We start from the raw sequence: 18,540 nt of genomic DNA, 5'->3' as shown, positions 1-18,540 counted from the left end.
CCAGAAGGCAGCAGTCCTCTCAATCATGATTCACTGTTGAATTTGAGTATTGTCTTATTCTTCCCACCAGAGGGCCAGCTCTGGTAGGCGAGCATAGGATGACCTTGTTCACTGTCCTATCACCATGCCTGGAACAGCTCCCGGTGCAGGAGAACTCATCAAAAAGATTGGTTGGTTAACGGGTATTCGTTTCTCTCCACTGAGCTCCTGATCTGCACATCTGCTTATCTGACATCCCCCCTTGGATGTGTAGCAGACAAGTTGACCTCCACATACTCCAGATGAGGCTTTTGACTCCTCATGTCACTCCCTCAGCAAACCTATTCCTTCCTCAGTCTCTCCTACTTGAGGAAGTGACACTGAGCACCAGAGTTGCTGAGGATGAGGCCCTAGCGGCTTTCAGGAGTCTCCCCTCTCACCAAGTCAGAAAGGAATGTGCTTTCTACCAGAAGCATTGGCCACTCACACCGATGCAGGGAAGCCATGAGCTTGCGCAGGAGCTGAGCTCCATCTGATGGAGTCACAGGGATGGAGAATCTTGAAGCAGGTTAGATGAGCTGGTCTCCAGGGTCCTCTCAGTAGCTTTTCTTTAAAATTTATTTCCAAGCCATCATATGTCCTTATAGCCCCTGATGCTGTCCTTATGAAAGCCACCGCCATCTCTCAGGTAATGGAAGTCTCACCTGGTCCTTCCTTTCCTTGCTGACCATTCCCTACCCCTGAAGGTGAAGTGAGGCTCACAAGGAACCTTTCCATCACATCGCAAATCTTCATTCCTCTTCCACAAGGCTCTCCTTGAGCAGGCCCGAGACCTGCAACCTCACCTTGCTCACTATCTCCACCACACTGTGCTTCTGCCTCCGGGTGGAGGCCTCTCCTGCCTCCTACTTGGCTTCCTCCTTCTCAGGCCTGTACTCAGAGAGTTGCATCATGATGATCCAGTCTCAGGTGCTGCTTCAGCCTACCTCGGCCAACCCCACACATAGTTAACTTCTCAAAAGCATCTATTACCTTTGTAGCAATAACACAAAACTGCCCTTGCCCTAAAATGTGAGCACCAAAGGTCTGGAGATTTCACTGTCTTGCTCAGATTTCAGGGTGTAACCAGAGGCTGGCAAAATCCTGCTCAGTGGAAACATGCTGCACTTTGCTTTTTAAGGTTTCTACAAGGAATATACAACTGACCCTTGAACAATGTGGGGATGCTGACCACCCCTGCATGTCGTAAAAATTCCTGTATAACTTTTGACTCCCCCAAAACTTAACTAATAGTCTACTGTTGACCAGAAGGCTTACCTGTAACATAAATAATTGATTAACACATATTTTGCATGTTATATGTATCATATACTATATTCTTATAGTGAGGTAAGCTAGTGAAAAAATGTCATTAAGAAAATCATAAGGAATAGGCTATATATTTACAATACTGTACTGTATTTATCAGTGCCATACATTTATTGTCATCTGTTTACAAGATGACTCATCCCTCTGGAATGGCAGGCAACTATGGCTACAGTCCTCCATCTACAAGCCTCATCAAGCAATTCAGCTTTTTCTTATAATGTCATGATTTCTTGGGAGCACTTCCAGCCTCACTGTGACCCTTCATAGGGGACCCATGGCGTTATTCAAGTTGTACGGTATTGCACTAGACATGAAAAATACTTGAGAACGGCAAGAGATCACTTATTAAAGATCACTTTTTACTGCAATATGCAATTTACTGGAGAGATGAACTGCTCACGCAGAGATGGTGAGCACCGTATAGTGATTTAGGCAGGCACTTGCAACTCTCGAGCTCATCACAATAGCAACAGGAAGTGGCTATGAAATGATTACAGCAGTACAGTGTGTACTGCAGTTAATTTTCTGCAGTTATGATTTAATACTGCATCTTTATATTTATTTACCTTTTCCTTGACTGTGAATGGCACCATATATGGTCTATAAGTGTTTGTGTGTAAGTTTTGATAAATTTTAACAATAGATTTGTATATATGCTATGGTAGTAAATGAAAAAATAGACTACATATATTTTGTGCATTCAATATATACTTAACTTTTTCTTAACAGTTTTTATATTTCTGGGCTATGGAGTTAAACTGCAAGTTTTTTAAAATTGTCAAAAACCTTCAAAAAATTTTCCAATATTTTTACTGAAAAAAAAATCCGCATATAAGTGAACCCACACAGTTCAAACCTATAATGTTCAAGGGTCAACTGTATGTTGCTTTTGTAACAAAAATGCTAAACATGCAATTGCTGTGTGTCCAGATGGAGGCTAACAGGGCCAGAGTCAGAGAGCCCCGGAAACTAATCTTCTGCTTCAGATGGAGCTTGGTTCCTGCATGAGCTCCTGGCCTCTTCAGGGAAGGGAACTCACTCCAATGTGTGCCTGATGCTTCTGTTGGAAAACTCTTTCTTTCTTTCTTTCTTTTTTTTTGAGACGGAGTCTCGCTCTGTCGCCCAGGCTGGAGTGCAGTGGCGGGATCTGGGCTCACTGCAAGCTCCGCCTCCTGGGTTCACGCCATTCTCCTGCCCTACCCTCCCGAGTAGCTGGGACTACAGGTGCCCGCCACCACGCCTGGCTAATCTTTTGTATTTTTAGTAGAGACGGGGTTTCACTGTGTTAGCCAGGATGATCTCGATTTCCTGACCTCATGATCTGCCCACCTTGGCCTCCCAAAGTGCTGGGATTACAGGCGTGAGCCACCGTGCCCAGCTGGAAAACACTTTCTTATCTGACTCCCCATCTCTTCTTCCCCATCTCTCCTCCTTCATTTCCCATCTTCCGCCTGCCCACAGGACAAACAGAACACAGCCAGTTCTGCTTCCCCCAAACAACCTGCAAATGCTCACTCTTGGCAGTCACTCCAAGTCAATGCATTCTTCCTGCCTCGACATTATTTCAAGACCTCTCACTGTCCTGCTCATTTTGTCCAAACAATTTCACATCACCCAAGCCCCTCTTAAAAGTGCACCGACCCCAGTGATGCTGCCAAGATCTCCTGAGCCTGTGTCCAGTTGTCCACAAATGCAGCTATGGGCGGCCCCGGTCATCCAGGATCAGCACTGGGCCTCTGGACAATGAAAAGCTTCCCTTAAAAGCATGTGGTCAAAACACATCCCCCACCCTCGATTTACAGATTAAGACAGTTGCCTTTATCCTGCTCCCGCTCCTTATCATGGTTCCACCCATTTCCATCTGGCACCATTCATCATATTTGCTCGGGGTTATTCAACCTTGGCACTCCTGACATTTGGACTGGATCCTTCTCTGTTACGTGTGTAGCGTCGGGGACTGTCTTGTCCAGTACAGACTGTTAAGCAGCATCCCTGGCCTCTCCCCACCCCATTCCCCAATCATGACAGCCAAACATCATCTCCAGATATTGCCAAGTGTTCCCTAAGGGTAACTTACCCCTGACTGGAAACCACTGTGTCAGCTGTTGTGGACACAAATCTGATGTGCCCCTTCTATTGCTCTAGCCCAGTGGTATCCAATCTTTTGGCTTGCCTGGGCCACACTGGTAAAAGAAGGATTGTCTTGGGCCACATGTAAAATATACTAATACTAACGATAGCTGATGAACTACAAAAAACAAGGGAAAGAAATCTCACAATGTTTTAAGAAAGCTTACAAATTTTAGTTGGGCCACATTCATAGCTATCCTGGACCACATGTGGCCGGTGGGCCATGGGTTGGACAAGCTTGTTCTAGCCTTTTTACCAATAAATTAGATGAACAAATATTCCCCTATATAATTTGTTAACATCATTGCCAATGAACAAAGGACAAGGAGGGCTGGAAAGGAATGGAACCCCATGGAGGTAGTTCCCCTGGGCCGAGAGCAGGGAACCCAAGGGCACAGAGGTAAGAATCAGGAAGGCTGGTGACTCGGCCCAGCTTTGTGTGACCTGGGCACCATAGCACCAGAATTCCTCACTGGTGAAAGGGAATCACAGTATACCAAAGCCACTGTAACTAATTGAAGTCTTAAGTGGGGAGTGTGGAGGGGTGCCCAGGGCAACTGGACCCTCTCAAGTGGGAACTCTGAGTAAAGAAGAGGATAAGTCATGGTGAGATGAAGAAAAGAGAAAAGCACAGGCAGCCCCACACTTCATAAGAAGGGTGTGTATGTGTGTGCATGAGTGTGCACACATGTGTGTGCATGAGATCGGGAGACAGACATGCCCACCCCCACCTGAGGATGGTGGAAAGTCAATGAGGGCTTGGACTGAACCAAAAAAATGCTTCCTTACCTCCAAATCCTCCCTAGTGCCACTCAGGCTTCACCCTGCCTGTGATACACCATGAGGAGTTAAATCTAGAACAGAGTCAGATTCATTCTACAGGCTTTGATTCTTTCTGCTCCACACCCAAGGAGCCCTGCCAGCCACCCTCCTGGAACATGCAGAAATGGATGAGCCCATGATATCCCGCTAGTCTCCTCATGTCTTCCATGTGTTTTATTTAAATTACACTGTATCCTTTTGCACTTACTGGCATGTTTCAATGTTCTCTTCCAACTAGACTTCCATAGTCCATTTCCCCTATGCCAGGACTAAGGCTGACTATACCACCTTTGCCCTTTAAAATGCATTTAGTTGGGAAACTATCATTTGTGTAGTTCTACCTTATCAGGCAGCAACTTTATAGATGAAGAGCAATAGATCCATGCTTGCCACCATAAGTACAATGTTTCAGATACCCTTTGAGCTAATTAAGAAGTCACCTTTCTAGGGGCAGTCTGACTGGAAGATTAGGCACAGACGATCACACCTGGGCAAGCAGCTGAACAAGCTGTCCAGAGGCCATTGCTCTGGCAGAGGAAAATTTCGTCCCCTACAGAGGAACAGCCAGCATGAATGCCAACATGATGAAGGGGGGCTGAGCTCTACAGGCCCACCTGACACTAACCCTCCCAGCTCCCTGTCCAACCTTGGAGTTTTAGTTCTGGTTTTTTTTTTTTTTTTTTTTTTTTGAGATGGAGTCTCAGTCTGTCGCCCAGGCTGGAGTGCAGTGGCCGGATCTCAGCTCACTGCAAGCTCCGCCTCCCGGGTTTACACCATTCTCCTGCCTCAGCCTCCCGAGTAGCTGGGACTACAGGCGCCCACCACCTCGCCCGGCTAGTTTTTTGTATTTTTTAGTAGAGACGGGGTTTCACCGTGTTCGCCAGGATGGTCTCGATCTCCTGACCTCGTGATCTGCCCGTCTCGGCCTCCCAAAGTGCTGGGATTACAGGCTTGAGCCACCGTGCCCGGCCTTAGTTCTGTTTTTTTTTTTTTTTTTCTATGTTCCCCAAAGCCACTAGAATAGACACTCCATTAGTGTAAGTACATTTACCATTTTGTTCCCTATTGCTTAGAACAGAGGCTACTTTAAGTATGGGTCTTCAGCCTTCAAATTCTGTTGGAGAGTTAAAATGCACACATGGCAGGCAGCCTCCAAGATGGTGCCCAGCAATCCTCACTTCCTGGTACACCCACCCCTTGCACACAGAGTGGCTGACTGCAGAGTGACAATGTTGGATCTCTGAAGCCAGCTCACGAGAGCACTTAACACTTTTCCTCAGCTTTTGGATTGCTCACTCTGGGGAAACCAGATGCCTTGTTGGAAAGATGCTCAAGTAGCTCTTTGGGGAGGCTCATGTGGTAAGGAACTGAGGCCTCTAGCCAATAGCCAGCACTAAGTGACCAGCCATATGAGCAGCTGCCTTGGAAGAGGATCCTCCAGCCTCTATCAAGCCTTCAGGTGAGACTGTAGCCCTGGCTCACACCTGACTGCAACCCTACAGAGGGCCTGAGCCTTCCCAGCAATCTCAAACGCTCGGCCCACAGAAATTATGAGCAATAATAAGTAATTATTGTTGTTTTAAACTACTAAGTTTAGAGTGATCTGTTATGTAGCAACAGATAACTGATACAGCGTGTGCAATGGAGTTGGGTGAGAGAAGCAACAGTGCTTAATAGATATTTAAAGAAATAAATATTTGAATGAATTGTTGACAAAAAAGGATGGTGAGTGAATGAGCTAGATTCTAGGAGCTGGGCTCTGGCAGAGTCAGAAGAAGACTTTCTGGTATTGAAGAGGTACGTGGGGCTAGAATAGAGATTAGGAAGGAAGGAGATGAGCCCAGTGTATGCTCCTGGAAGCTGCCTGCCTCAGCCTGGCTTCCTTCATGGCCACGTTTACCTATAGAAATGGTTAGAGGACTAGCTGCCCAAACCCTGCAAGGGCCACATTATCTGAGCCTGGCACTTAGAGATTACGGAACCAGGATCAAAGGCAGAGGCCAAAGTTCTGATTAATTTATTATCACTAGTAACATTTTAACTAATAAATCTTCATAGTGTCATTTCTTTCTCTTCTTTCTCCTCTCTCCATTTCATCAATATCACTACTTCTGGTTCTATTCTCTTTCCATCTGATGCATGAAACAAAATACAGTTGCTCCTTGTTCTTCACAGTAGTTATGCTCTGTAAAGTCACCATGAAGGCTGCATTTCAAATCCTGAACAGTTGCTCCTAGGGAAATATGGGCTTAGGTTCTTGTGATCCTCTGGTTACAACATTTTTGTCACTCAATACAGAACCTTGTTTTATGTGTATTTCTATTTAAAGATATTTATTTCATATATATTGTTGATTCATTAACGTTGAACTCATGGTCAATAGCACAATAACTCATGCCTGAAAGTAGCCTCCCTAACACATGTATTTTCTCTGTAAAGCACATCACAGCCTTCTTGTACTTAGAGACACCAGACAGTAAGTACTTTAAGCACTGTACTTGGGGCCATTTTAAATAGCAAAATCACCCCCAAAAAGCACAAAAATGCCAAAATCATGGACTAAATGGGCCAAGAAAAAAGAAAATGTGTTTATAAGAGCTGAAACAAGAAAGCAGAGTGTCACCTTGTGCAACCTAAGCATAGGTATTGGGCGACCTCAAATTTTTCACTGCTTTGTGCGTGTCACAAATGACCGCAAAGGTGCTGTGAATATTGATTCTGGGGTTGCAAATAGATTTAAATGAGTAGGTGAATGTAGAGATATGGAATTCATGAATCATGAGGCCTGATCATAAGTAATTTCCCTTCCATCTCCCCAACCTTCCCAAAAAGACCCAACCTCATCCATAAAGATATATAAATTTACCTTGGATGTTTTGGGAAAACAGTTATCTCTATGTAAGACGGTGTTCTTAAATATATTACTCCTATCTCATAAATGTGTGTTCATTTCAGCATTTTCTAGCTTGGCATTGAACCAGAAGAGGTAGCCTATGTCTCTATACCCTCCTTCTTTTTGTTTTTACCCCATCTGTCCTAGTTATCAAGGGGCCTCAGCCCTGAGATTCCAGCCTTCTGCTTTTCTTGAGACCCACTGAAGCATGGCTCCTGCAGGTGCTGCTCCCTCCCCTCCAGCCCCCTCAACTTCCTGTAGTGCACATTTCCAGCAGTGCTTAGCAATTGAAGGTGTCTCACTTTCACATCCCTGGGCCACAAGAGCCCTCCTATCATACAGACTGAGGTGACAGTGGGGGAAATAAGTGGTTCTCCGGGAAAAGATCACCTGGAAACAATTGCTGCCAAATCCATACCATTGAAGGGAACAAAATCAGCACAGTGCAGAAAGATACCCAGGCTTATCACATTCAAACCACACAGCCCCCTCAATGCAAAGCAGCCCTGTTAAGATGCGCCTGGGAATTTCCTCTGAAGCTTGAAGCTGAGAAAATTGTCAAGACTTGGGTGAAAGGACACTTCATCTGTGGGTTAGATTAATTTTCGTAAGAAAGAGGAGGCCGGGCGCGGTGGCTCACGCCTGTAATCCCAGCACTTTGGGAGGCCAAGGTGGGCGGATCACAAGGTCAGGAGATCAAGACCATCCTGGCTAACACTGTGAAACCCTGTCTCTACTGAAAATAAAAAAAAATTAGCCGGGCGTGGTGGCGGGCGCCTGTAGTCCCAGCTACTCAGGAGGCTGAGGCAGGAGAATGGCATGAACCCAGGAGGTGGAGCTTGCAGTGAGCAGAGATCACGACACTGCATTCCAGCCTGGGCGACAGAGTGAGACCCTGTCTCAAAGAAAAGAAAAGAAAAAACAGAAGAATGACCCCAGCCAGAGGGAGAATTGATCTTGCTGGTTTGGTCAGGGACTGGCTGATTAGTTACAGAGAAATGACGAAGGAAGAGTGATGTGGTGGGACCACCCCACCCAGCAGCAGGCTCTGCAGACAAGCACGTTTGACTGGTCTACAAAGGGCTGAGGGCACTGCCTTGTGTGGCAGGATCCCACTGTGCAAAAGAAAACATGTGGACACAGACCTGTGGCCTCAACACTGAGGAACAGAACCCAGTTGCAGGGCCTGAGTTGGCCTTGCATCCACTCCACTGGCTTCATTAACAGCTATCACTTGTCCTCCAGGACGCCATCCTGAGGCCTGCCTGTGCATCACACTGCACAGGGTGCCTGGTCTCCAAGGCACAGCCTTACATCGTGCACATTCTGCTGGGCAGTTGACTTTGCTGTATGTGTGGGCATGCACAGGGGACTTCTTAGTATACAGAGATACAGATTTCAGAAACAAAAAGTGAAGCTAAGGATGGCAGCATGAGGCATGATTTTTACTAATGTTTAGAAATAGAGGGATATTGAAATACTTGAAAACATTATCCAAACCTTTAACACCAAATTCTCTTGCTGTGCCTTCAGAACTTAAAAGACTTGAAAGTGCACCAAGTAAAGGCTGATCTCAACCCACACATAGACTTTTTCAAGTTCCACAAGAGACACTCAGAAATCTCTTTTCTATGCCCACCTTGCCATAATTAACACAGAAAACAGATATTATGCTTGGGTGTCAACATAAATGTTAACTCTCTACATAGTTATAAATAAACAAGCAGCCGATCTGGTGCATTTAATTTACATCTAAATGATTGATTCACTCAATATGCTTGTTGAGCATCTATCATGTGCAAGTCATTATGTCAGGCGCCATGTGAGAGAAGAATGAACCTCCTGCCTCCCTGACAATAGGTAGGCAGAAATGGCTCACAAAAGCAAGAGACTAAGGATCTGGTCCAAGAGTTCCACTTTCATCCTGGGGACTGTGTGATTTCCAGGTTCTCTACTATCCACACCTCTTCTTGCCTCTAAGTGGGACTGGCCAAAGCCACCTGCAGATTCTAGTTCTTGGCAGGACTCTGGCTCATGAAAACCCACATGTCCAGTTCTCCCTGAGTGTGGTCTTCAGGGCACCCCACCCTCAGGCTCCCTTCTGGAAAGCAGCGTCCTGGGCCCACCTCAGACCCAGCAAATAGGGCATACAGACAAGAAGTATAAATTTTAAACAGCTTCCTAGGTGATTTTTTTTTTTTTTTTTTTTTTTTGAGACGGAGTCTTACTCTGTTGCCCAGGCTAGAGTGCAATGACATGATCTCCATTCACTGCGACCTCTGCCTCCTGGATTCAAGAGAGTCTCCTGCCGCAGCCTCCCGAGTAGCTGGGACTACAGCGCACACCACCACACCCGGTTTATTTTTTGTATTTTTAGTAGAGACAGGGTTTCACCATGTTGGCCAGGCTGGTTTCAAACTCCTGACCTCATGATTCACCCAACTTGGCCTCCCAAAGTGTTGGGACTATAGGCGTGAGCCTCCGCACCTGGCCTGCTTCCCAGGTGATTTTTAAGCACTCTAATGTCTGAGAACCTCTGCTATCGTCTAGTATTGCCCTGTTCAAGTGCTACAGTGTGAGAGGGAGGCAAGCTGACCACGTTCAGTGTGAGTGGAAGCAAGTTGGCACTTGCCACGGGTAGGGAAGGGAGCCAGGGAGGACAGTCAAGTCACTGTGCTGTGCTGGTGACCGGGCCGGGCTGCCGGCTCCACCTGGGAGACATCTCTGTAGTTCTTCTCCACCAGGAAGAAGTACATGCCTCATCACACAGGTGTGCTCAGAGGAGGGGGAAGGGACGCACACGCAACGCACACGCAATTGGTAATTAAAAAGAGAGCTAGCCTTTGTGAATAATTAACTGAACGCTGGGTTGCAACCACAGTTGCCACTTAGCAATGTCCCTTGCATGCTCTTTTGAGCAGAAGAGGACAGGGTGGGGTTGCAGCCAGCAGTCTGGGGCCCATATTGACCCTGAGTGGGGCCAAGGACGTCTCCCCAGTGAACTACACCATCTACCATGTCCCAGGGCCACCTCATCACTCACTCTTCTCTGTGGAAAAATACAAATGACTAACAAGATGCTAGACAAAAGAACTCATGTTGAATATGCCTGATAGATCTTCCTGTCTTGTTTTTATCTAGGCAAACCACACATGGATGATGAGAAGGGCAGAACAGTCGCAGGCTTTCCTTGATCCTGCCCTGGTACCCATCCCAAGACCCTTTCCTACTCAGCTGTGAAGGCCTGGAGGTGAGGCCACAGCAGAATGCAATGACAACAGCCGGCAGACCTAACATCTCCTGTCTGTGCCTTAGTACCTTGCTGAAGTTTCCCGCTTTCAGGCTCTATTTTACTTTTCTATCACTACCTCATTAGCATAACCTTTATGGGGACCCTGCAGCTACCAGAGAAACCAAAACACCTGACTTAAGCAAAAAGGACACAGTAAACGTGGATTAAGAAATATCCAGAGTTTATTGAATGTCTATTTTAAAAAAATCGCTAGCATTCTTTTTCCTAGCCAGTCAAAAAATAATTGTGGGTGACTCAGGACTGCAAGATATTACAGGGCTTATGATGGTCTCCTGAGATTTTATAATTGTCTTTCATAAACCTGAGACATAAATATACCCAATGCTTAAAGCAAAGTGGCATAGGTTATAGGAAGGAGAGAAAGATGGTTTAGCTGCATCATAACTGCAGGCAAGACAAGATGGCAAACCGCTAAACCTTCCAGCTTAAGATGGACATGTGCTCAGTGGGAGAATGTTGGCGGCAGAGGAGAGGAAACGCAGACGCAGGCATGAAACCTAAGTATCCCTCCTACAGACACCCACAGAGGCGCAGAGCCTGAGGTCAGGGTTTCTAAATATGCTCGATTCCCACAAATTTGACCTACCTCCCTCTCCTGGATTCAAACGCAGGTCTGGAATCCCAGGCGCTGGGCAGTATAAAATGTGGGAAGGGAAGAAGCGCACAAATCTGAGGAGTATCTTAAAAGGAAAACAGCTGAAACAGAGAGAAAGCACAAGACAGGCATCAACAAGCCAGAGTGCTTCCTGCTGCTGGACGATGTCTGTAATTAGGGAAGTGGGCTTTTCCTCAAAGTGTCAGCATGCAAAACAAACCAGAAAGCAGAAGTGTGAGATCCCCAGCAACATGGGGCCTCTTTTAATTGCACATTCAAAATGAAGTAATGCTCTGAGACATAGATCCCTCCAGAACACACACCAGTTGAAGAAGGAGTCAGTGGACAGGACTGTGCCATTTAGTGATTAGCCAGCCTGGAGATGCCCTTTCCCAAGTGTTTTTACCAAAATGAACTTGGTCTTGAATTGCTAGGATGGGTATAGCAACGTTTTCCCGATTGTTTTATGTTTTTTAAAAAGTCCGACATCATAACATGGATCAAATTCAACCAGAAGATTGAAACAAATAGGAAAAGCATCCTTGAAAAGATCTTAATGGAGACCTCAAGATGTTAATTCCCAGCCGGAAGACTGAAAAAGTCAAGTGGAGATGGTCTTAATGGCGGAAGGGCCAATGTGTAGGGCAGAGGAAGGAAGGGTGCCAGCTCTCTCTGTCCCTGTTCCCAGGCCTCCTGGGCAGACAGCTGCTCATGGTGCTAGCAACAGATGCAACTTTACAGAGCACCTCTGACCAGCTCCCTCAGGGTACTTTTCAAGCATCTACTAACATTCCCTTACTTTGTGAAGCAAGCAGCTTTTGAATTTCCCACTGCAGTCTGAGATATCCCCCACGCTCAAGAAGAGCCAGAAGCTCAGCCAGGGTCCACTCCACAAAAGGCCGTGAAACATCACTGGAAATGCAAGATAAAAAGGAATCCTCCCCAGAGCCGTGGAAGCTGGAAGGAGTCATGTTGATGAGTTTACTGGGGTGGGGTTAGGAGCCTCTTGAGGGAAGTGTTCAGAAACGCAACAGTAGGCAATCTGCACCTGCACCCCAAATTTGTGAAAATGACAGCTTCATGAAAAACAGGTTCTCATTTTATAGAAGATAAACTTCAGCCACAGAGAGGTTGGGTGTACATCTTTAGTGCTGGCCATAGTGACCATGATGATGAAGGTGATGAGGCTAATGCAAAACAGCTATTCCATGAGTACCTGACTCAACAGATACCAACTGATCTGTACAACATCCCTAATGGTAGATACTTTTGTTATCCTCAATTCACAGACTTGGCCATCGAGGCTCAGGAGGGTCAACTGGCTTGCTGAAGAACACACAGTATGTGGTGGAGCCAATATTTGAAGCCCACCTCTTCTCTTAGCTACCATCTTCAGGTGGCGGTAAAAAGGCACTCGTAGTCAACCCATCCAAATGTAAGCATGGGTCCTTCCTGCCTAACCTGGAGCTCCTTCTTGTTCCCTGGAGCTGGGTTCTCAATGTGTGTCTCTGGACGAGCAACGTCAGCATCACCAGGAAACATGGAATATATGAAAATTCTTAGGGTTCCACCCTGACCTGCCAAATAGAAACTCTGGGGTGAAGCTCTAGGTTCTGTATTTCAAAAACTCAAGTTTGAGAACTTTGGCCCAAGAGCTCCATCCATTTATGAAGATAAAAATCCAAGTCCTCTTAGATCACTCCCTTCTCTACACTGCTTAAAGTCAACCCCTTGCCAATCCCACCTATCTCACCTCTCAGCCTCCCACACATGCCCACTTGTCTCCAAAACCACGTAACATCCTTTCCCTCCACATCTCTTTTGAGTAGCCCTGGCTGTCAGTGCCCCCACCTTGCTCCCTTCTCACATGTTCTAAGCTGTGGCCCTTTTCTCTGCTAAAAATCCTCCTACTGTCCAGATTACCCTTTGAGCTCAGGATAAACATGTCCCTGTCCCCACCGTCAGAACCAACATGCTTTCCTTTTGTACCACTGACCACTGTTTTGATTTAATTTACCTTTACTTTCTAGCATGTGCATTTTTGATGAATGTCTGTTTGTCCCATAAGGGCAGGAATTGTATCTGTTTCTAGTAAGACTTGAAATTGAGCAGTGTGAGTCCTCCAACTTTGTCCCTTTTTTAGTGGGTGTTGTGTTGGGTATTCTGGGTCTTTTACCTTCCCAAGTAAAGTTTAGAATCATTTTGTCATTATCTACAAAACAGCTTGTTGGGATTTTGATTGGGATTGGGTTGAATCTACAGATCAAGCTTGGCAGAATGAACATTTTAACAACATTGAGTCTTCCAACGTATGAACGTGGACTACTTTTCCATTTATTTACATCTTCTTTGATTTCTTCCATCAGTATTTTGTAGTTTTCTGCATACAGATCCTGTACATATTTTGTTAGATTTATGCCTAAGTATTTTTTTGTGTTTTTTGTCTTTTTGGTGCTATTATAAATGGTAATTTTTCTTATTTCAAATTTCAGTAGTTTACTACTCGCATATAGGAAAGCAACTGACTTTTGTATATTGATCTAGCATCCTGCAAACTCACTTATTGGTTATGAGAGTTGTTTTATGGATTCTTTGAAGTTCTCCATATGGACATGTGTATTATCTGTGAATAAAGATGCCTTATTTCTTCTTTTCTGATCTGTATAAGTTTTATTTTGTTTTCTTGCACTAGCTCGGGCTCCCAGTAGGATGTTGAACCAAAGTGGTAACACAGGACAGTCTTACCTTGTTTTCAATATCAGAGGGAAAGTGTTCAGTCTCTCACCATTAAGTATGATGTTACCTGTAGGTTTTTTTTTCCTTAATGTTCTTTATCAAGTTACAAAAGTTTCCCTCCATTCCTAGTTTAAGATTTTTTTTTTTGCCATGAAAGAGTGTTTTGATTTCGTCAAATGCCCTTTCTGCCTCTATTAACATGGTCATATGATTTTTCTTCTTTAGCCCATTGATGTGATGGATCACATTAATTTATTTTCAAATGTTGAACCTGTTTTGCATTACCTGGAATAAATTCCACTTGGCTGTGGCACATAGATCTTTTTATACATTGTTGGGTTTGATTTTCTACTATTTTACTGAGCGTTTTTGTATGTATAAGTAATATTGCCTTGCAGTTTTCTTGTAATGTATTAGGTGAAATCTGAACTCATAAAATGAATTAGAAACTGTTTTCTCCATTTCTATTTTCTAGAAAAGATTATAGAAAACTGGTATTCTTTCTTTCTTAACTGTTAGATAGAATTCACTAGTGGACCCATCTGGGCCTGAAGATTTCTGTTTTAAAGGTTATATTAATTTAAAATTTAAAGATATAAGGCTATTCAGGCTACCTATTTCTTCTGTAAGTTTTAGTAGTTTGTGTCATTCAAGCTTTAGTTTATTTCACCTAAGTTACCACATTTGTGAGTATAGAGTTGTTCATGATCTTCCTTTATCATCTTTTTATATCTACTAGATCAACAGTGATGACCTTTCCTTCATTTCTGATATTGGTAAATTGCATCTTCTACATTTTTTTCCTTTTTTCTTGGCTAAAGGTTTATCAATTTGGTTGATAATTTCAAAGAACCAACATTGGTTTTATTGACTGTTTTCCTGTTTTTAATTTCAATGATTTCTGCTTTAATTTTAATTATTTCTTTTCTTTTGCTTGGTTTAGGCTTAATTTGCTCTTCTTTCTGTAGTTTCTTAAAAGTAGAATCACAAGTAATTTGCTTTGTATATTTTTTACCTAATGTGTGTACTTAGTGTTATAAATTTCTCTGTAAGCACTGCTTTTACTACATCCCAAAATTTTTGATAAATTATATTTTTATTTTTATTCACTTCAAAATATTTTTTTAAATTTTGGAGACTTCTTTTCACATAGATTATATAGAAGTCTGTTGTTTAATTTCCAGGTATTTGGGAAATTTCCCAAAACCCCCATCTTTTTGTTGTTGATATCTAGTTTAATTCTATTGTGTTCTGAGAACATAATTGGTATGACGTTTATTCTTTCAAATGTGTTAACATGTTTTCCAAGAATGTGCTCTATCTTGGTGAATATGCCATGTGAGCTTGAGAAGAATGTGGATTTTTCTGTTGTTGAATGGAATATTTTATAAATGTCAGTTAGATCAAGTTGACTGACAGTACTGCTCAGGTCATTTTTATCCTATCTATTTGGTCTATCAACTATTGTGAGAAAGAGATTAAAATCTCTAATTATAAGATAGGATTTGTCTATTTCTCTTTTCAGTCTTATCAGTGTTTGTCTTGCATATTTTGATGCTCTGTTGTTATGTGCATACACATTTAGGATTGTTATGTCTTCTTGGATATTCGACCCTTTTACCATTCTGTAACAATTTCCTGGAAGCCCTGACCCCTGTTGACTACGAGTTTTTTGTCCTTTAAGTGATAAAGTGAGGAGGGTGCTGGAACTTGAGGAATTTCTTTGGGAATTCCCAGCTGAGGCAAGGCTCTTGCAAAGTGTTTTCCCTTGGAGAGTAACCTTTGTCATGGAGAAAGCCTAGGTGTATTTCACAGTGGTCCCTACCAGGGCCATGAGGAGCACTTTCTCAGATCTTCACCTTAAGAACCTAGTGAGGCTTGTATTAATCATGCCTTTCAGTTTCTTTTATTTTCTGGTAGCTATGTCTATGGTGTTATTCAAAGAGATAATTAGCTCCAGGTGTAGACCTCAGGGCCTTGTACCTGAGCTGTGTGGAGTGCAAGTAAGATTCCCACTGAAGGCAATGCTTGAAGCTGCCGTGCAGTGGGGCAGAGATTTCTGCCTGATAGTCTCTGAGTGAGCCTGTGCCCAATATGACCTAGGATCATACTGTGGGCCTAAATATTGGGAGCCAGGAGGACTGCCTGGTGGGTGTGCACTATACTAAATCATCACCCTTCTCCAGCTTCTGCAGGTGCAAGTACATCTGCCATACAGTCAGTCTCTGCTAATGAGAAAGATACTGATTATGTTTTAGAAATATTGACTATGAAAAATTATTCTTTCATAAGACAAATGTGTGATAATTAGAAGATTCTTATTTTGGACTTGCTACTAAGTTTAAACAGAAATATCACATTGATGAGACTACTTTTAATCCTGAAGGCTGTGATCTGTCTACTTCTGGACTTTTTTTGCTGATGCCCTTCTGGTACCAAAACTGTGCCAGTCACATCATAGGAGCCCAATAAAAATCTGCTGACTTAATTAACTAATATAAAGTGTAAGGCTAAGAGACTTTCTCTGTATTATAAAACAGGTCAACCATTTCAAAACCATATCTCTTACAAAAAGAGTCAAATTTAACTTGCTTTTAAAAATTATTTCCTTGCTTTGTAAAAGAAAGAAGTAAAATATAGTTTATTCTTGTTATTTCAGGTTATATGTTCCATAAAGTCACCCCCAAAACTGAATTAGCAAGTGGTAGCCCATTGCTTCTCAGGGGTTATGTGCCTGAGAGCCTGCGGTCACCACATTTTCATCAACTGATTAATGCATCACTTGTTTTATGTGTTTCTGTGTAAAGGCACCTTATTTCATATCTATTGTTGATGCATTACCATTGAACTCATGGCCAACAGCACTAACTATAACTCACACCTGACAGAGGCTTCTCTAACCCACAAATTTTCTCCATAAGGCACAACACAGCCTTCTTACGCCTAGGGACACCAGATAGCACTTCAATTGGGGGCTACTCTAAACAGCAAAGTCACCATGATTTGAAAAAAGGAACAAAAATGCAAAAAAATATGGCACTAAGTGGACTGGGAAAAAGACATTTACTTACAATATGAGGTGAAAGGAAGAGTTGGAGTGTCTGGAAAATGCAAGTGGCTGAAATTTTGTGCCACTCTGTGATATGGTCTGGTTGTGTCCCTACCCAAATCTCAACTTGAATTGTATCTCCCAGAATTCCCACATGTTGTGGGAGGGACCCAGGGGGAGGAAATTGAATCATTGAGGCCGGTGTTTCCCATGCTATTCTCATGGTAGTGGATAAGTCTTATGAGATCTGATGAATTTATGAGGGGTTTCTGCTTTTGCTTCTTCCTTATTTTCTCTTGCTGCTGCCATGTAAGAAGTACCTTTTGCCCCATTCCATGATTCTGAGGCCTCTCCAGCAATGTGGAACTTTAAGTCCAATCAAACCTCTTTTTATTCCCAGTCTTAGATACGTCTTTATCAGCAGTTTGAAAATAAATGAATACAGTAAATTGGTACCAGAAGAGTGGGCTGTTGCTGAAAAGATACCCCAAAACGTGGAAGCGACTTTGGAACTCGGTAACAGGCAGAGGTTGGAACAGTTTGGAGGGCTCAGAAGAAGACAGGAAAATGCGGGAAAGTTTGGGACCTCCTAGAGACTTGTTGAATGGTTTTGACAAAAATGCTGATAGTGATATTAACAATAAGGTTCAGGCTGAGGTGGTCTCAGATGGAGATGAGAAACTTGTTGGGAACTGGAGTAAAGGTGACTCTTGTTATGTTTTAGCAAAGAGATAGGCAGCATTTTGTGCCTGTCCTAAAGATCTGTGAAACTTTGAATTTGAGAGAGATAATTTAGGGTATCTGGCAGAAGAAATTTCTAAGCAGCAAAGCATTCAAGAGATGACTTGGGTACTGTTAAAGGCATTCAGTTTTATAAACAAAGCAGAGCATAAAAGTTTGGAAAATTTGCAGCCTGACTATGTAATAGAAAATAAATACCCATTTTCTGGGAAGAAATTCAAGCCAGCTGCAGAAATTTGCATAAGTAGCATTGAGCCTAATGTTAATCCCCAAGACCATGGGGAAGATGTCTCCAGGCCATGTCAGAGACCTTCACAGCAGCCCCTCCCATCACAGGCCTGAAGGTCCAGAAGGAAAAAGTGGTTGCATGGGCTGGGCCCAGGGTCCTCATGCTGTATGCAGCCCAGGGACTTGGTGCCCTGTGTCCCAGCTGCTCTAGCCGTGGCTGAAAGGGACCAATGTGGAACTCAGGCTTTGGCTTCAGAGGGTGAAAGCCCCAAGCCCTGGCAGCTTCCACGTGGTATTGAGCCTGCAAATGCACAGAAGTCAAGAATTGAGGTTTGGGAACCTCTGCCTAGACTTCAGAAGATGTATGCAAATGCCTGGATGTCCAGGCAAAAGTTTGCTGCAGGGGCAGGGCCCTCATGGACAACCTCTGCTAGAGCAGCACAGAAGGGAAATGTGGGGTCAGAGCCCCCACACAGAGTTCTTACTGGGGCACTGCCTAGTGCAGCTGTGAGTAGAGGGTCACCGTCCTACAGACCTCAGAATGGTAGATCCACTGACACCTTGCACCATGTGCCTGGAAAAGCCGCAGATACTCAATGCCAGCCTGTGAAAACAGCCATGAAGGAAGCTGTACCCTGCAAAGCCACAGGGATGGAGCTGCCCAAGACCATGGGAACCCATCTCTT

The 18,540-nt window shown here is 43.9% G+C and overlaps 1 protein-coding gene across 5 annotated transcripts in view; it reads right to left on the bottom strand.

The window, feature by feature from the left end:
* SYK (spleen associated tyrosine kinase) overlaps positions 1-18,540 on the bottom strand; it is a 78,766-nt gene that overhangs the window by 41,522 nt on the left and 18,704 nt on the right. Inside the window, exon 1 of one of the 5 annotated variants that reach the window (XM_030920418.1) lies at positions 11,092-11,259. The exons of the other annotated variants lie outside the window; for them this stretch is intronic. The gene's annotated coding sequence lies outside the window, so the exon portion shown is untranslated. Of the gene's footprint in view, positions 1-11,091; positions 11,260-18,540 lie in introns of those variants that run through there. 5 annotated transcript variants of the gene reach the window in all.

Source organism: Rhinopithecus roxellana, chromosome 16, assembly GCF_007565055.1.
Source record: "Rhinopithecus roxellana isolate Shanxi Qingling chromosome 16, ASM756505v1, whole genome shotgun sequence".
In the NCBI taxonomy this organism is placed as follows: Eukaryota; Metazoa; Chordata; class Mammalia; order Primates; family Cercopithecidae; genus Rhinopithecus; species Rhinopithecus roxellana.
This window is presented reverse-complemented; position numbering and strand designations above follow the sequence as displayed.